Consider the following 15,278-nt stretch of genomic DNA (forward strand, 5'->3'; position numbering starts at 1 on the left):
TTCAGTGCTCAACATTATGAACTTGGAAAAATAAACATAATTATCTTGGCCTCATCATCTCCTGCATTCAATTACCAGTCTATATACTACATGAATAGCCTCTTCCCACTAAGGTGATATCCTTTACCAAAGCAGAGCTTTACAGAACTTTCTCTGATTGAATAGGTTTTTACTTTATAAGCAGTTTTGAAGCTTTTGCTTCCTTTAAATAAATTCCATGTATCACTTTGGTTTGTTTTTTTCACACAACAGTGTCCCAGTATGCTATAAAGAAGTGCTTTTCAAGCAATAGCTACATCCCAGTGATGGATAAAAACAAATCAGGTGGGTAGGAAATACCTGTGCATACATACCTATTAATACCTACACATACACACACACACACACACACACACACACACACACACAGAAACTTATGTGTTCTCAGGCTGAGATTCAGCTATCAATGCACAACACTTAGTTGTGTATATACTGTAGTTTCCTTCATTAATTGACATTCATCACTCTACTTGCATGACCTCACAAGAATTTTGCATAAAAGGCAAAGACAAAATATGACCCTTATGCAGAAATGTAACTTTTAGTTATTGCTATTAGTGACTTCTCTGTATGCCCCATTCAACAGCCCTTAGTGATAGACTCCAGAGAAATGAGTTTATCAGAAGGTGCATACAGATGAAGCCCCTGCCATTAGCACTACTCAAAAAGGCAACCACTCCCACTCAGGTGAGGTTGCAGCTTCTCAGGAACCCCATCCACTTATCAGCTACATACAAACAGGGAATGTTGCTCCTTTGCCATGTCTATACTGCTAGACAAAACCAGGCCACTGGTGCTGGCACAGTTATGCCCACTCCTCTGAATACATGTAGTGCCCTGTGGCTTTGTGGGCATATTGAGTGTGGTATGAGTCAGAATTTTGACCAGGGCCGGGGCTGTGCTGCAAGTCATCACAGTGGTGCCTTCACAGTGTGGAAGGGAACGGCTGTGGAAATGCTTTAGTGGGGAGAGGCTGCTGGGACAGCATGTGAGGCCCATGTGCTCTGGGAGCAGTCCCTGGTGCATGCCATTCCCAGCCCAAGCACTGCCTGGAAGACTATTGAGTGCCACAGGCCAAAACTGTACCAGGAACCCCTCTGACTGGGAGTTTCAGCTCAGGCTCACCACAAACTGCCTTCCTTAGCCTTTCAGACTCTGCCTTCAAGTCCATGTGCACTCTGGTCACAGTTTTCCCTCCTTTGTCCTCCTTTCTCTGACTTCTTTTTTACTCATTGTCATTTTAAAACTTTTTACTCTCAATGCCCTCCCCAAAAATTATATCCATAATTCCAATTCCACCTACCTCCCCTTTCCAAGAATTGGAATATTGAACAATGAAACAACTAATACTGGCACTTGGACAGCACTAGGCTTTAAAATTATCATTGTTAAAAAGATGAAGAGGTTGCATTTTGAGACTGTTGCAAACCCGTAGACACTATAATGATATTGCAGCTGCACATATACCCATGCAATAAGAGACATTGTTTTCTTTACCTTTAAACTTCATAGATTAAGTAAATATAGAAGCAAGCTGAATATCTGGTTCATTATAACAGTAAAGCTTCTACATCAGCTCCTGATTTGCTGTGGGTAGATTGTCCAAACTATAATTTAAACCTTGTGTTTGCTCCCTGCCTTTGGTTACACACAACACTATTGAGAGTAATGCTGCTCATGCCACTCAGCAGCAAATTTCTTTAGGCTATTCCCATTCTCTTCACAAACAGGTTCACATTTTTTATGTGTATCCCTATTAGTTTATATGTTTTAAATTGTTTTTACTTCCTCTCCCTTACTCTGTCCCATCATTGTGCAGTATCAATGAGCACTGACTGTACTCTTCATTTTCTGAGGCAAGTCAGACTAAACATGTGTTTCAGCACACATTAAAGAGAAGAGCTAAGTAATAATGAGCCTTAATTTAAAATACAGAAATTAAAGACAGGAACTTCATCTTGAATGGGAGGTGATACAGTTTGTTGCACTGTCATCCAAACATAGGCAGCAACGTCTCCAAACACAAAACATGTGTTATCCAGCAGCACTTGCTTTTCACTTCTTCATATTACCCAAATTCTCGTGCATTTTCCCATGGTATGTAACAGGTTTCTTATAGGATTCTTTCTTATAAATTTGTGACAGAATTCAAAGATATTAGTAATCAATACCTCTCTAGATATCCACAATCAAAACTCTTCTGAAAAACTGTTAGATCAAAACAGAAGACCTATAGGAGACCACTTCCTCAGAAATTATCATAAAATTCAAATTTAACTATTTGAATTAACTAATCTGATTGTACCATATCAAAAACAAAGAAAAACAAAATGCCAGAAGATAAGCAGCAATTACAGCAAGCCATTTCTTCATTTCAGTTCTGTTTCATGATAATTCCAGTGGCTATCCTGCTTCTTCCACAAAGAAAAACATTGAACCATGGAATCACAGAAAGTTTTGCTTTGGAAACAACCTTTTAAGGTCATCTAGTCCAACCTCCCTGCCACGAGCAGGAATATCTCCAACCTGACCATGTCACTTACAGTACCATCCAACCTGACTTTGAATGTTTCCAGGGACAGGCTACTACCATCTCTCTGGACAATTTATGCTGGTGTTTCACCACTTCTATCAAAAAAACCTCCTTCCTTATATATCTAATCTTAATCTAACCTCTTTTTTTTTTTAAACTATTACTCCTTGTCCTATCACAACAGACCCTACTAACGTTTCATGCATTGAACACTCCATCCACCAAGTCTGTACCTCTCCAATTAATAGAGAAGGATGTTTTTCACTCACTGAAAATATTCTCTTGTGAAAAGCTAAGGACAGAGAAGTTTGCAAAATCAGGATGCAACTATGACAAGGAAAAAAACCACAGATGTAGTAAGAAAAAGGTTAAAATGCTATAGGAGATAGATGCAATACTTTGTTTTCCATGTTTTTTTCCAGAGGTAGCACTATATGATCTATTATAAAATATACTAACTATGGAATACATAGTATCTGTGTTCAAGATCCATACTCTGAAAGTGAAAAGCATTTGGACTCTCTTTCCTTGCTCTCCAGAGCAAGGAAAATGAATATGACCATGTAGCCTCTCTGCAGTCACTCAAGCACACAAGCACATCTGCAGCTCTTCATCTTCTTTACTAAATGAGGGTACAGGAAGATAGTAATGATGAGTCATATTAGCAGCCCCAAATGCCAGTTTTCAAGTGCAATATCCATCCAAATAAATAACAATAATCCCAGCACATCAGTTGCTTGCTATAAACTTTAATGCAGCAACAATGATATTATTATCCATGTTCTCCTAGTTAAACTTAACTCATAGGTTTATATAAAAGTTTTCTCTTCACTTCTAAATTACAGTAAAATGAAGTATGACAGAGAAACACGTCCTCCTTAAACAGTTTCATTTCAGACTTTCAAAAGCACATTGCACTTACACTTTTAGCTGTATTTAAAGATGTCACATAACCACGTGCTGAAAAATCACAGCTCCGATTTCCTCTATTTAGGTGTGCTGTCGATTCGACCACAGTTTTACATTTATTATTTACATTACCACTTGATTTAAGTATCTTCATATTGAATTCATGTAGTTTTCTTATGACAATAATGCAATTATGTGTATTCATGTGGTCTAATTTTATTAAAGATTTCAAGTACATTCTAACTAATAATATACTCTTAGCAAAATGTGCACAGCAGGGAATGCAAAAAACTGAGTTTGTCAAATATTTATAGAGACTGATCCATAGTCACAAATTTTTCTGAGCCCTCAGTCCTGTGAAGAATGTCTTTTACATTGTGTCTACTTAGTTCAAGAATGGCAGCAGCATTGCATAATCACACAGGCACTATCACTGGCTCTGAATCAGCTAAAAAACCCCAGAGTTTGGTTCACAGGAATCACCAGCACAAGCCTATTTCTAGGCTGCCTTCCTCTCTGTTAGTCCCTATTTTAGGCTTAATAAGCTGTTACATGGTTCAGGACCAGATTATTCACGTCAGTTGCTCTCCACTAGAATTTGCAATATTTCTTTTCAAAACTGAGGGTTTTAAAAGCTCTGATCTCTAAAAAGAAATACAATATTACAAGAAGTAAACAGTTGGGGTTTGTTGTTTTTTTTTCTCATAACATTTTATTGCATTTAGCACACACAGCTCACAATAGGTCTTCCTTCATCAGTATCTTAAAAGGTTGAATGGATTTGAAATATATTATCTTTAAAATGTTGGCATAACTCTTCCAGGCATCAAAGTCAATATTTCAAGCATGAATTGCATGAAATGCTGGCTCCCTTTTGTTTTAAACAATACCTCAGTACATATAACACATTAATAAAACCAACCAAACAAACCACCCCACAAACCAAACCCCTTTGCAAGTGTTAAAGGAAGATAGGGGATTTGTTTTGTTTCATTTTCTCAGACCAGTTCTCCATAGTATTTCCAAGAAGGCAAAAAATTCTTTGAAACTAAGGTCTCATTACACACACATTATGAAAAAAAAAAAATAAAATTGATTTTTGGATGTGCAGCGTCTAATTTACAAGCTTGACTAATCTGCATTTTTAGAAACTAACTGATTGTTTTACTGGTTAGTGCAAATGTTATTGATCCGCTTTCTTGCTGAATTAATAGCACTATGATAGGACAGCTCGCTTTCGCAGCTTTCCCAATGTTTTCCTGAAAAGAGGCCCATTACATGGCAGGGGGCAAAGGACAGGCCTTGATAACACTGTTTGTACATTTCTTTGATGTCCACAGGCATCATCCTCGACAACCGACCACCAGAGACAAAAGAGTATTCTCAGGCTGCTGGAAATCCCAGCCATTCTTCTCACCACCTTTTGATATCCCAAGGCTTCTATACCCTGACCTCTGCACTCTGACATCCTTATTTGAAGGATGGTCAGAAATGTCAAAAAAATTGTTTCCAAATTTAGCCAATAAACAAAGGATTTATTCTGCTTTTCAAAATTGCTTTGTATCCTAATGTACCTGTGGGAACACGAAGATTTTACAAAAAGAGTAGAAGGAAAATTGTCAACAAGAAAAAAAAAAAGCCTTTGATTTTCTGGTTTTGAAACCATTCTCAAACATCTGCCTTCTAAAAGCCAACCACTCTGTCTAAAGTGCCTTGACATTGTCATCATAATGTGCACATGTACCCAGAGTATTTCTACCTAGCCAGTGTCACACAGATTTCTACTTCTAACATGCAGATGTTGCTTGCAGACATAACTTCATTCAATAAACTTATACATTTTAAATGGTGTGCATGCTGTATGTTAAGGACTGATATAATTTTCTATTCATTCATATTTTAAAAAGAAAGGTGATTTTAACATTTTTTCAAACTGTTTTGCTCTCTACACACCTGTGTGATTGATAATTGGATCACTTTTCCCCTGTTTCCCAGAATATTTAGAGAATAATTTTCCACGAAACTAACAGAGATTATCACGGGTGCTTTTAGACAATTTCATTTTGCACCTTTCTGAGGGACTGAAATTGGACAAAATGGTCAAACAGAAATAGTACACATCCAGCTAAAACACTAGAAGTCAGGCAAACACCTGGAGAAACACCCTTCTCTCCTTTACTCTTATGGGAGGTCCTGCTGAAGACCCACTCCAAATATGTAAGTGAAATCACATATACACGTAAAACCGCTTAACAAGACCAACCTACTGACAATCCATATGTATGCACAAATTTGGAGTTTAGCCAAACTAGTATTTATATTCAGTCTCTTGTGCTTTGACAACAATTTTTTGTAACACAGTGCTAAAATATTATCCTGCCATGAAGTACTTTAGCTTGAAATGAGGACAAAGTCTGGTCCAAAATGTGATGGATTTCACAGTATACAAGCTTCTAAACTATCTTAGTTAATAAACTATGCCCAAATCATAAATTGTTTTGCACTGATTTTTTTTTCAAACTGGCATCAATACCACTGTTTTCTACACTGATAATGTTCCTCATAATTTAAAAGTCAATGATGTACCAGTGTTAATGCAACAGATATAGAATAACAGATAAATGTCAACATTTTAAAAACCAAACTATTCATCATTTATTATGCAAACACTGGGATTAATAATGCTTGTTTTAAAGCCAGCTCTAAATCACCTAATATTATCTACTCAGCTCAGCCAATGTTTATTTATTTTAATGTCTGCCAGAAAAGAGTGAAACTGAATTCACAAAAGGAATTGTACGGGATTCAAACAGCCAAGAATCTTGAGATCTTCAAAAACTCTCTTCTCTCTGTTAGTTTACTACCATAAAAAATAGGGCATAAACAAACAAGAAAAAAAGTAGCAAAGAGGGGAAAAAAAAGGAGTTTTTAAAGAGCTTAGGAATTCATAAAGTTCTCAGACAAAATGCTGATAATAGCCACATAAGGGCTGTTCTAATGGATCTTTCTGATTTTGGTGGGTTTTGAATTAAACCAGACCCCAAGGATTTCTGTTCAGTGATAGATCCTGATGATTTATTTTCAGTGTTTAATCTCATTATTTTTAAAATAAATTGCATGTGTTTAAAAAGAACAGGAGCCCAGATTCTGAATCAGTACAGAGCCCTCAGAGCAGCTCTGACAAGAATGTAAAACAGATAAAGTTAAACCAGGGGGGAAGAAACTTAATGAACCCCAAGTCTATAAATATTTTCATTTAACTGAATCCTGACCATGGCTAACACAAACTACCTGTGAACAGGCATCATGTATACAAACCTAAGGTCATACCTATATAGCAAGAGGAAAATACTGAAAAATCAGTGACATAAATTAAATGGCCATCAACAAATCTTCCAGTTCTGGCAGTGCCCACTGAAGATTACAATCTATTTTATAGAGGCTCATTACTCCTCTGATGTTGGAAATTATTGCCCTGCCTGTTTTATAGACATTGTTTTCCTTGCGAGCAATCTCTGACTCTCTTTAGTAAAAAGAAGTTAACGCTGTTATAGTAATAGATCTTCAGCAGATCTATTCAATTCAAGAGGAATGGATTAGGAGCCATGCACAGGAGCAGCTCTGTTGGCACAGTCACCTCTCTGGCAGAAGTACAGTAAGGAGTTATTAGAGGCAGAGCTTTACAAGAACTATGGTTATTAGGAACCATCTCAGCCAGCACAGTTGCAGTCAGAAGAGGATGTGGGAATAAATCCTTAGTAAAACACACTAGCTTTTCATGTGCATGCATTTATACACAGCCCTGAGTGTTGGCAAATTCTGTGGCTGCAGCTACACTTAATTCTGATGTAGGTAGAAGATATAAGAAATAGATTATTCCTTTGAAGTCCTGCTGTTTGTCAGACTATTCTTTCGCCATTGTGACATCATCTTTAGAAGTTTCCAGACTCTTACTACATAACCTAAAAAAATACAACCGTGAAAGAAATTTCTAATTGGATGTATCAAAAATTGCACCTTAAGAAGAAAACTTTATTTCATCCTGGACCCACAGAAGCACACAATGAAAAACAAACAAACAAACAAAACTCAGAAAGTTTTCCCTATAGATTAAGATCTCATTTGCAAGGTTAAAGGGATCATTCCAACTGAGTAAGATTTAGCTTGAATTTGAGACAGCCTTTTGTCTTTAGAAAGTGAGCACAATGCCAAAGAAACCAAATTACACGCAAAAGTAATGCCACTTAGCAGTAAAAATACAGTGAAGCAGTATAGCTAATTTGAAACGGGAATAGCTTCCATCCATAAAGCTTTGTTTTCTTGCTGCCAGCCTATACACCATGACTTCCCACCCAGACTGACCTGTCAGCATGACCTTACACCTCTACTGCTACAAGCATCTGGCCCAGGAAGAGATGCCAGGCCTTTATGTCCAGGGCTGGAGAATCGCCTGCATTCACAATGCAGGACCGTGTTCACATCACCTGATGCTGGGCCAAAGTGTCTCTGGGCCTCAGCTGGGCCTCCATGGCCCTGACATAAGCATTTCTGTGTGGTCCTTCTCCCAGTCAGTTTAATTTCATTATTATGCAGGCTGTATGGAAGCTTTTATCAGAGCAGCATTTTTTGGCATGGAACTAAAAGCTTGTGATACATGAACGGGGATGTTGCATCACATCACACCCAGGATACAAGACCTACTTCAACAGTATTAGAAAATCACGTGGGATTAGGAGAGTAATAGGTAATTGTGTCATCCACTTTGCTGAGTGGGAGCAGCCTTTGAAATAAATTAGCTCCAGAATAATGCTTAAGTGTTGCCTCAGAGGGAAATCATTGGATTTCCCTTAAAGAGAACCCAAGAGAGAACACAATTCACACAGTGAACATTGTCAGTGGGCTGAAACCTGGGAATGAACTCAAGCGAAGTCACCTTCCCCCCTTGCTGCACTCTTTTCACACCAACTGATACTCTCAAGTGGATCCCTCAGCTGTCTTTGTCTTTCCCTTGTGCATATGAAATGCTGGCTGAATAAAAATAAAATAAAATAAAATAAAATAAAATAAAATAAAATAAAATAAAATAAAATAAAATAAAATAAAATAAAATAAAATAAAATAAAATAAAATAATAAAATAAAATAAAAATAAGCATCAGAACATATTGGGAAACTTCATTGAATAAAAGAAGACATACACACAAGGAAAGACATATGAAAATCTATAGAAGACTATCCACAATCACTGCCTGAAATGTACAGATGTTGGTATCTTAACTGAAAAATGGGACCTGACCTTTTGAGATTGTAGGGATCCTTTATGGCACAGTAATAACTAAATGCTGAAATGCACAGGTATAATGAAGCATTTGCCTTTTCTGAGTATTTTAAAGTCATTATCTCAGTCTTTATTAGGGACATCTATTTTATAACATATGCAGTGAGAAATTCAGAAGAAGACCTGCATTATAGCTGGAGAATATTACAATTTTCTAAGCTCTCTAGTAATCAACCAAACTGCAAATAAAGACAGGTATCTACTTTGATATGTACAGTACCTGGAATCATTGGCTTCCCCATATGGGAAGGCAGTCCACTAGATAGATTGAGCCTCCATACAAAAACATCCATATGCATAGTGATGTTATGGCTTCATAACTCCGATGCATGGGAGCACAAAATTACCCAGATGAAGCAATCTTTTAGATCATACAAAACATATGTGAATTAAGCTATAGAAATATATGGCAGGAACATATCAGAAAAAAAGGAATAATCAGTGGAAGAGCAAAGTCAGGTCCATTAACCAAAGAAATTCATTAACACAGCTATCTGAACTGGTATGAGTAATACTAATTTTTGCATCAGCAAACCCAATGCCTGCTTAATAATACCAAGGAAAAGACAGTATTTCCCTTTTATTCTGTCACCAGTGCTAAGCACATCTCCCCAGAAAACAGCAACACAGCCTGATTTTCTAGTTGTTCCTCCTATTATTTCTCTGAACAGGAGCTTTTTTCCCTCCTGTATTAAACCTCCCCATGTCACATTTGAACTGGCAGATGTAGGATTGTAGACCAGTACACTAAATTAACAGCTTGCCAAAAATTCCACTTCCACCTTCCCAACCCTCTAAAAGAAAATAAGACTATGATTTGGTTTGATGAAAGAGGAAGTAAATGGCAGAAAAATTAAAGATATGTTGAGCACGAAGCTGGAAACACAGCTTTCAAAATAGAAGTGGTTTAGTGCAAAGTAACTGAAGGTCTCCTTGTTTCTTAAGGCCTCAAAAACAAAAGCTTTTAGCCATGAGTAGCTATGACTGAGCAGCTGAAGAGGCACTGACACACTTAGGCCAGGGTAATTTACATAAGTTAAAACACATGTTGTCTGTCTAGGCTGTAAACTGTTTATGCACAAATTACAAAAGAAATAGTGTACAGATCAAGTGGAGGCCACATGAACATATGGGTAATAATGTTCATCAGTGGTCTAGTGTAGGCAAATAGGAGATACTCTAAAAATTGAAGTTGTTATAATTCTGATTTCATGCCTTTCTTAATTTCCTTGCTGCCTTAGGCAGGGAGAAAAAGGCAGGTTGTCTTCTCTAAGTTACAATACTGTGAAATTCCCAGATGATACTTCAAAGATGCTCAAGACAGTTACATAACTTCTATTTCATACAGAACAAAAGTCACTGTCATTTTGAAGACAAAAGTCTCTTGAAGATTCTTGTAAGATCACATCTTTTTCTAAGATGACATAATGAAGGCTCAAAGAGTTATAGTACATGGGGTGTCATCAGGCTGGCAGCCAGTCAGCTGCAGGGTTCAACAGGGCTCAATTTTAGGGCCAGTGTTATTCAACATTTGTATAAATTATCTGGACACAGGAGTAAGTTTGCTGGAAAACACTGGAGGAGCTGTGGAGTCAGTCGAGGGTCTAGAGGCCTAATATAGAGAGACACCTGCAGAGATTAGGAAGCAGCACAATCACCAACTACAGGAAATTTAATAAGAGCAAGTGCTGGATTTTCCATCTAGGATGGGGCAATCCTGGTTAAACATACAAACTGCGCTGGAGAGCAGCCCCACAGAAAGAGATCTGAGGGTTTGGATCAATGGAAATGTGAATCTGGGTGTGCTCTGGCAGCCACGAGGGCCAGCCATGTCCTACAAGCCATAGCAAGCCTGTCGAGGGCAGTGATTGTCCCTCTGGGCACTGCAGTAGTGCAGCCCCACCTCCAATGCTGTGTGCAATTTTGGGTGCCTCAACTTAGGAAGGACATCAAACTACTAGAGTCTGTCCAGAGGAGGGTGACAAGATGGTGTCAAAGACAAGAATTTAGGGGAGTGGCTGAAGGAATGGAATGAAGCTGAACCAGGGAAAGACAGCATCATGTTGGACATTAGGAAAAAGTTTCTCACTGAGAGGATGGTTGGACACTAGCACAGGGTCACAGCACCAAGCCTGACAGAGTTCAAGAAGTGTCTGGATGACACTCTTAGTTATGTTAGTTTTAGGTTGTCGTCCAAGGAGCAGGGAGTTAGACCTGATGATGTGTATGAGTGTCTTCTCCATTGAGATATCCTATGATTCCATGTTTTTACTATACATCTTTCCTGTGATGTTAATAAACTTTCTACAAATAATTTTTCATTTTTATCTGCTGCATAATTATATAAATATGCCATCAACATAATTATAGATTGCTTTTAGTACATGAAGTACTGCTGTGCTGTTCAACTAGAAAAAAAGGTATTTTCTTCATAAAACACTTGATCAGTATTTATATTTTACAACATTTTTTCTACAGTATACAATGTAGATAAATGGCAATTTTCTTTTACTGTTTCTTCAGACATACACCAGCGCCAATGTTACTTCTTAGACTTCCTTTATTCCTCACATAAATATTTAAACATGAAAGGCAGCACATGGGTAATGGCAAATAAAGACAAACTGAAAACAAACCAACAATCTTTGGAATCCTTAAGTATAATTATAAAGTTACAGCCACAAATATCTATAAAATGAGCATTAGGGATACATTTGAATTTCCTTAGTAAATTATAGTATTTCCTGCCACAATCTGCATAAAAGAAGTTTGCAAGATTTAGTCAGATTTCCTGACTGACTGAATCATGAACCATAGTCTGTGTGGGGAAAAAAGCGAAGAAATATTCAGCTGTAGTTCAGGAAGCAATACTTTCCCTGTGCACATGTGGAATATACAAATACAGGCATGATTTTGTAAAAGTAGGCATGTTTTCATGTAGATTTTGTATTATTGTAGTTCCACTAGCCTTTTATGCCCCTCATGTAGCTTTCATTCACATGAAATAAACCTCTGGCTCTGCCTGATCTCAGCTGATAGTAAGTAAATGCTTTATTTTGTATGAAGGCGAAAAAAAGGAGTGAGAGATCACTTATCATTCACCTTGCAGGCTTTGTATTCATTAGAAAAACCACAATCAATAAGAACCAAAGGCACTTTTCCCCTAAAGATAACTATGTCCAGCATCACTAGAGGGTCTGGGAGTCTCACAGGCTTTGATTTATTAGTAAGAATCACCTTTTAAAGTTTACAACTTCCTAATCCAAAGGTCACTTCACTTAACTCTGCTGTAAAATGCTCTCCTTTATTTTGTTAAACAAAATCCTGCTGTTTTTCTCATGGTTACTTTTACAGAGTGCAAGTTCCATAAGGTTCAAATGCAGAAAAATTGTAAATGTCTTGCTTTGCCACTTTTCACATTTTATAGAGCAGTATCTTCTGGGTTTTGGGGACAGGTGTTGTTTTATTAAAAGAGAAACTATGAAAGCCAGTAATTTCTCATACAGAATACATTCTTTTGGTTTAACAAGGAAAAACAGAATTCAAACCATTGTTTTTAACTTGGTATTTCACATTAGAAAACTCTTTCCTTAACTTTGTGCATATTATGCATAGTTTTATTGAGTAACACGAAATCTCATCTGAGAGATTCAGAGCTATTGTATCCAAAGACAGACCACCCTAACAAGGAATTTAAATACAGACACAAATAGACAATAGACTTGAGGCATAAGTGAGAAGAAAAACCCTAGATTCCAAATACCAAGGAAAAACAGAAAATAAAAACATTGTGACTAAGAGATATTCACAACACAAAGATTATCACAGCCTGAGTGAAATTCCATCCCTAAATCATTCCTTTCTGGGCTTGTGCTTATTACATCTTCTGTCAGGAGCTAATCTCACGTGACAGGCCTGATCCAAAGCCATTTGAAGTCTATGAAATGTCTCTTCCTGACTTAAGGGAGCTTTGCATCCAGCCCTTATAAACTTCAAGCACAATACAATTCATGGAAAGTTGTTTTAAGAGAAAAATAGCTAACTATTGTCTAAGTAGAAAAGAATGTTAGCTTCAAATGAAATTTACCTGCAATGGTAGATTTGCGTTTGGGTTCTTTTATTACTGTTTCTTTATGCATCTAACACAGCTAAAACTTTCCAAAGTGAGTTTTTAACAGACACCACAGAAAATCAAAACTGTAGTCAAAACCGAAAAGTAAAAATATCATTTTGTGCATAGTACATTTAGGTTTTCTAAGGAAACAAAAGATCACTTTTAAGGCCTCAATTAATTCAATATTTTCTTAAACAGCTGTACATTGAGGACAAACAGAACAAGAGGTTTCAAAAATTTATCAGTTGTTTCTAAGTCAGAAAATCAAAAGATAGAATAAAAAATTTTTAAAAAACCCACCAAACAAAGCCAAATTAGTTGTATAAGCAAGGGGGTGGGCTGACAGGAAAGCAAGTTATTTTGTTTTTCTTTTATAATAAAAACCCTGATCGTTTACTAACTTAAGTAAATTTCAAAGCTAGAGGTGATAACTACCACACCAGACATAGTGAGCAATGTCAGACTCCTATTTATATTTTGAAAATAATAATATAAATTAAATAAGCCCTGAAATAGCAATTAAGATCATTGTAAAAACTGATGGAAGAGAAGTCCCATTGCTGTGATGTGGCTTTTCTCTCATTTATAAGAAAAATGAGGCAATGTAGACCAGTACAGACCCTGATGCTGATCTGATGTGCCATGTAGCAGTAAATTTACACTGACAAAAAAGCAAATCAAATGTAGCTCTACCACCTCCAAGTTCCCAATGCACCAGAGAGGTGGCTCCAATTTCCTCCCTCAAACAACAAATCAACTCACTACAGCTATTTTAGTTACCTAATGTTGAAATGAAAACACAAAAACTTCCAATTAAGCACAAATATTCCAGAATGTCCAGCTTCCAAGAATGATTCTATGTTTTACAGAAAAAAAACTCCAACAAAACAAAACCAAAAACAAACAAAAAACCAAACAAAACCCAACATTAGGTCCTGAAGACTCTCATTCATAAGACATACTAACCACTGTTAATCTTCTCTGTTTGCAGTTCTATTCTACATGTTTAACAACAAACACTGAAAATATAACTTTTATTAATTAATAATTTCAGAAGGGTCTATGAAATATTAGATCAAAACCAATGTAGCCCATACCTCAAAAAGTAAAGTAAATGAGACAAAGCACAAGAAAAAAAGCAAACATCAATTTTTGCAATGTAGAGATGCTATAGATTCTGTCTCCTTCATTTAAGATTCCAGTACCCACAAGTAAAAATAAACATTTCACTTTACAAATACACCTAAACTAATTGCTGATTTTTTAGTCTGAGTGGATGAAAACACAAAACTAGAAATTTCATTTCAGGCAAGTATAAAATTGTGGTTTGATTTTTTCCTAAATGAAATGAAACAGTATTTCTCTGGTCAAACACCATGCCTTGTTTTGGTATCACAAATATTTTCTTAAAATAATTGTCAAACAGCCCATTTTGTTTGACTTTAAAAGCACAAAAGCACATTTATTTTTGGAATGTTGTCCTTTTTCCTTGTTGTTGCTATTAAGTGCAGTTTTGATCTGAAACGTTGTCCTAAAATTAAAAATCAAACTTTCAGGTAAAAAAAAAGTCAAAACAATATGCAGACTTAAACTTCACTTTTTTTTTTTTCTTCTCTTCTGACACGCACAAAGTAATGGATTGTTTTGTTCACTCCAAAACTATATTTTGGGTAAATAAACTATTTCTATCCCTTGCTAAGTCCCATTTATCCATGTACCAGTTATACCCATTCCCTCCTCTTCCCACCAGGCAGCTGGACTCGAGCTGCCCGCAGCTCAGCACTGCTGGCTGCTGTCCCGATCCCCCTGGACCTGCCCTGCTCCCCTCTCACTCCGCTCCTGCTGCTGCTGCTGCTGGGACTAACACTTCCCTAACCTTCAGGAGCCCTGGGTTTCCACTTACCCCCCCGCCGTCTCGGAGCATTCCCAGGTGCTGATAAGCTTTTCTCTCTATTATTGGTGCTGCTTCCCCTTATTTTGGCAGAAGCTACAGCTTTGCAAGTTGCACGGCTCTTACCTCTGAGACCCTCTTTGTTGCTCTGTCTGCGACCACGCTGGAAGCAGGGAGTGATGAACATTAGGGAAGCATGAGCCTCCCCTCGCTGTTTAGCAGCGTGGTCTGCAAAGAAAGATAGAGATGCTGCTCCCTCCTCCTCCTCCTCCTCCCCCCTCGCTGTCCCAGCTTCCTCCTCCCTCCTCCTTGCTCCCTCCTTCCCATCCACAGAGAGCTCCAGCTCTCTCTGCGCTCCCACACAATGCGCTACCTCTCAGCACCAGCTACCTAAGGTCAAGAATACAACCCCTCACCCTTCCCCCGCCTTTTCCTCTCCGCCCAGGCATCCTCAC

General features: G+C 37.5%; 1 protein-coding gene across 1 annotated transcript in view; it reads right to left on the reverse strand.

Annotated features, from left to right (window-relative positions):
• The window catches only part of GREB1 (growth regulating estrogen receptor binding 1), an 87,492-nt gene extending 72,463 nt beyond the window's left edge, over positions 1–15,029 (reverse strand). The window contains exon 1 of the mRNA XM_036381279.1: positions 14,950–15,029. The gene's annotated coding sequence lies outside the window, so the exon portion shown is untranslated. The remainder of the gene's footprint in view (positions 1–14,949) is intronic.
• Between the last annotated feature and the right edge of the window lie 249 nt (positions 15,030–15,278).

Source organism: Molothrus ater, chromosome 3, assembly GCF_012460135.2.
Source record: "Molothrus ater isolate BHLD 08-10-18 breed brown headed cowbird chromosome 3, BPBGC_Mater_1.1, whole genome shotgun sequence".
Lineage (NCBI taxonomy): Eukaryota > Metazoa > Chordata > Aves > Passeriformes > Icteridae > Molothrus > Molothrus ater.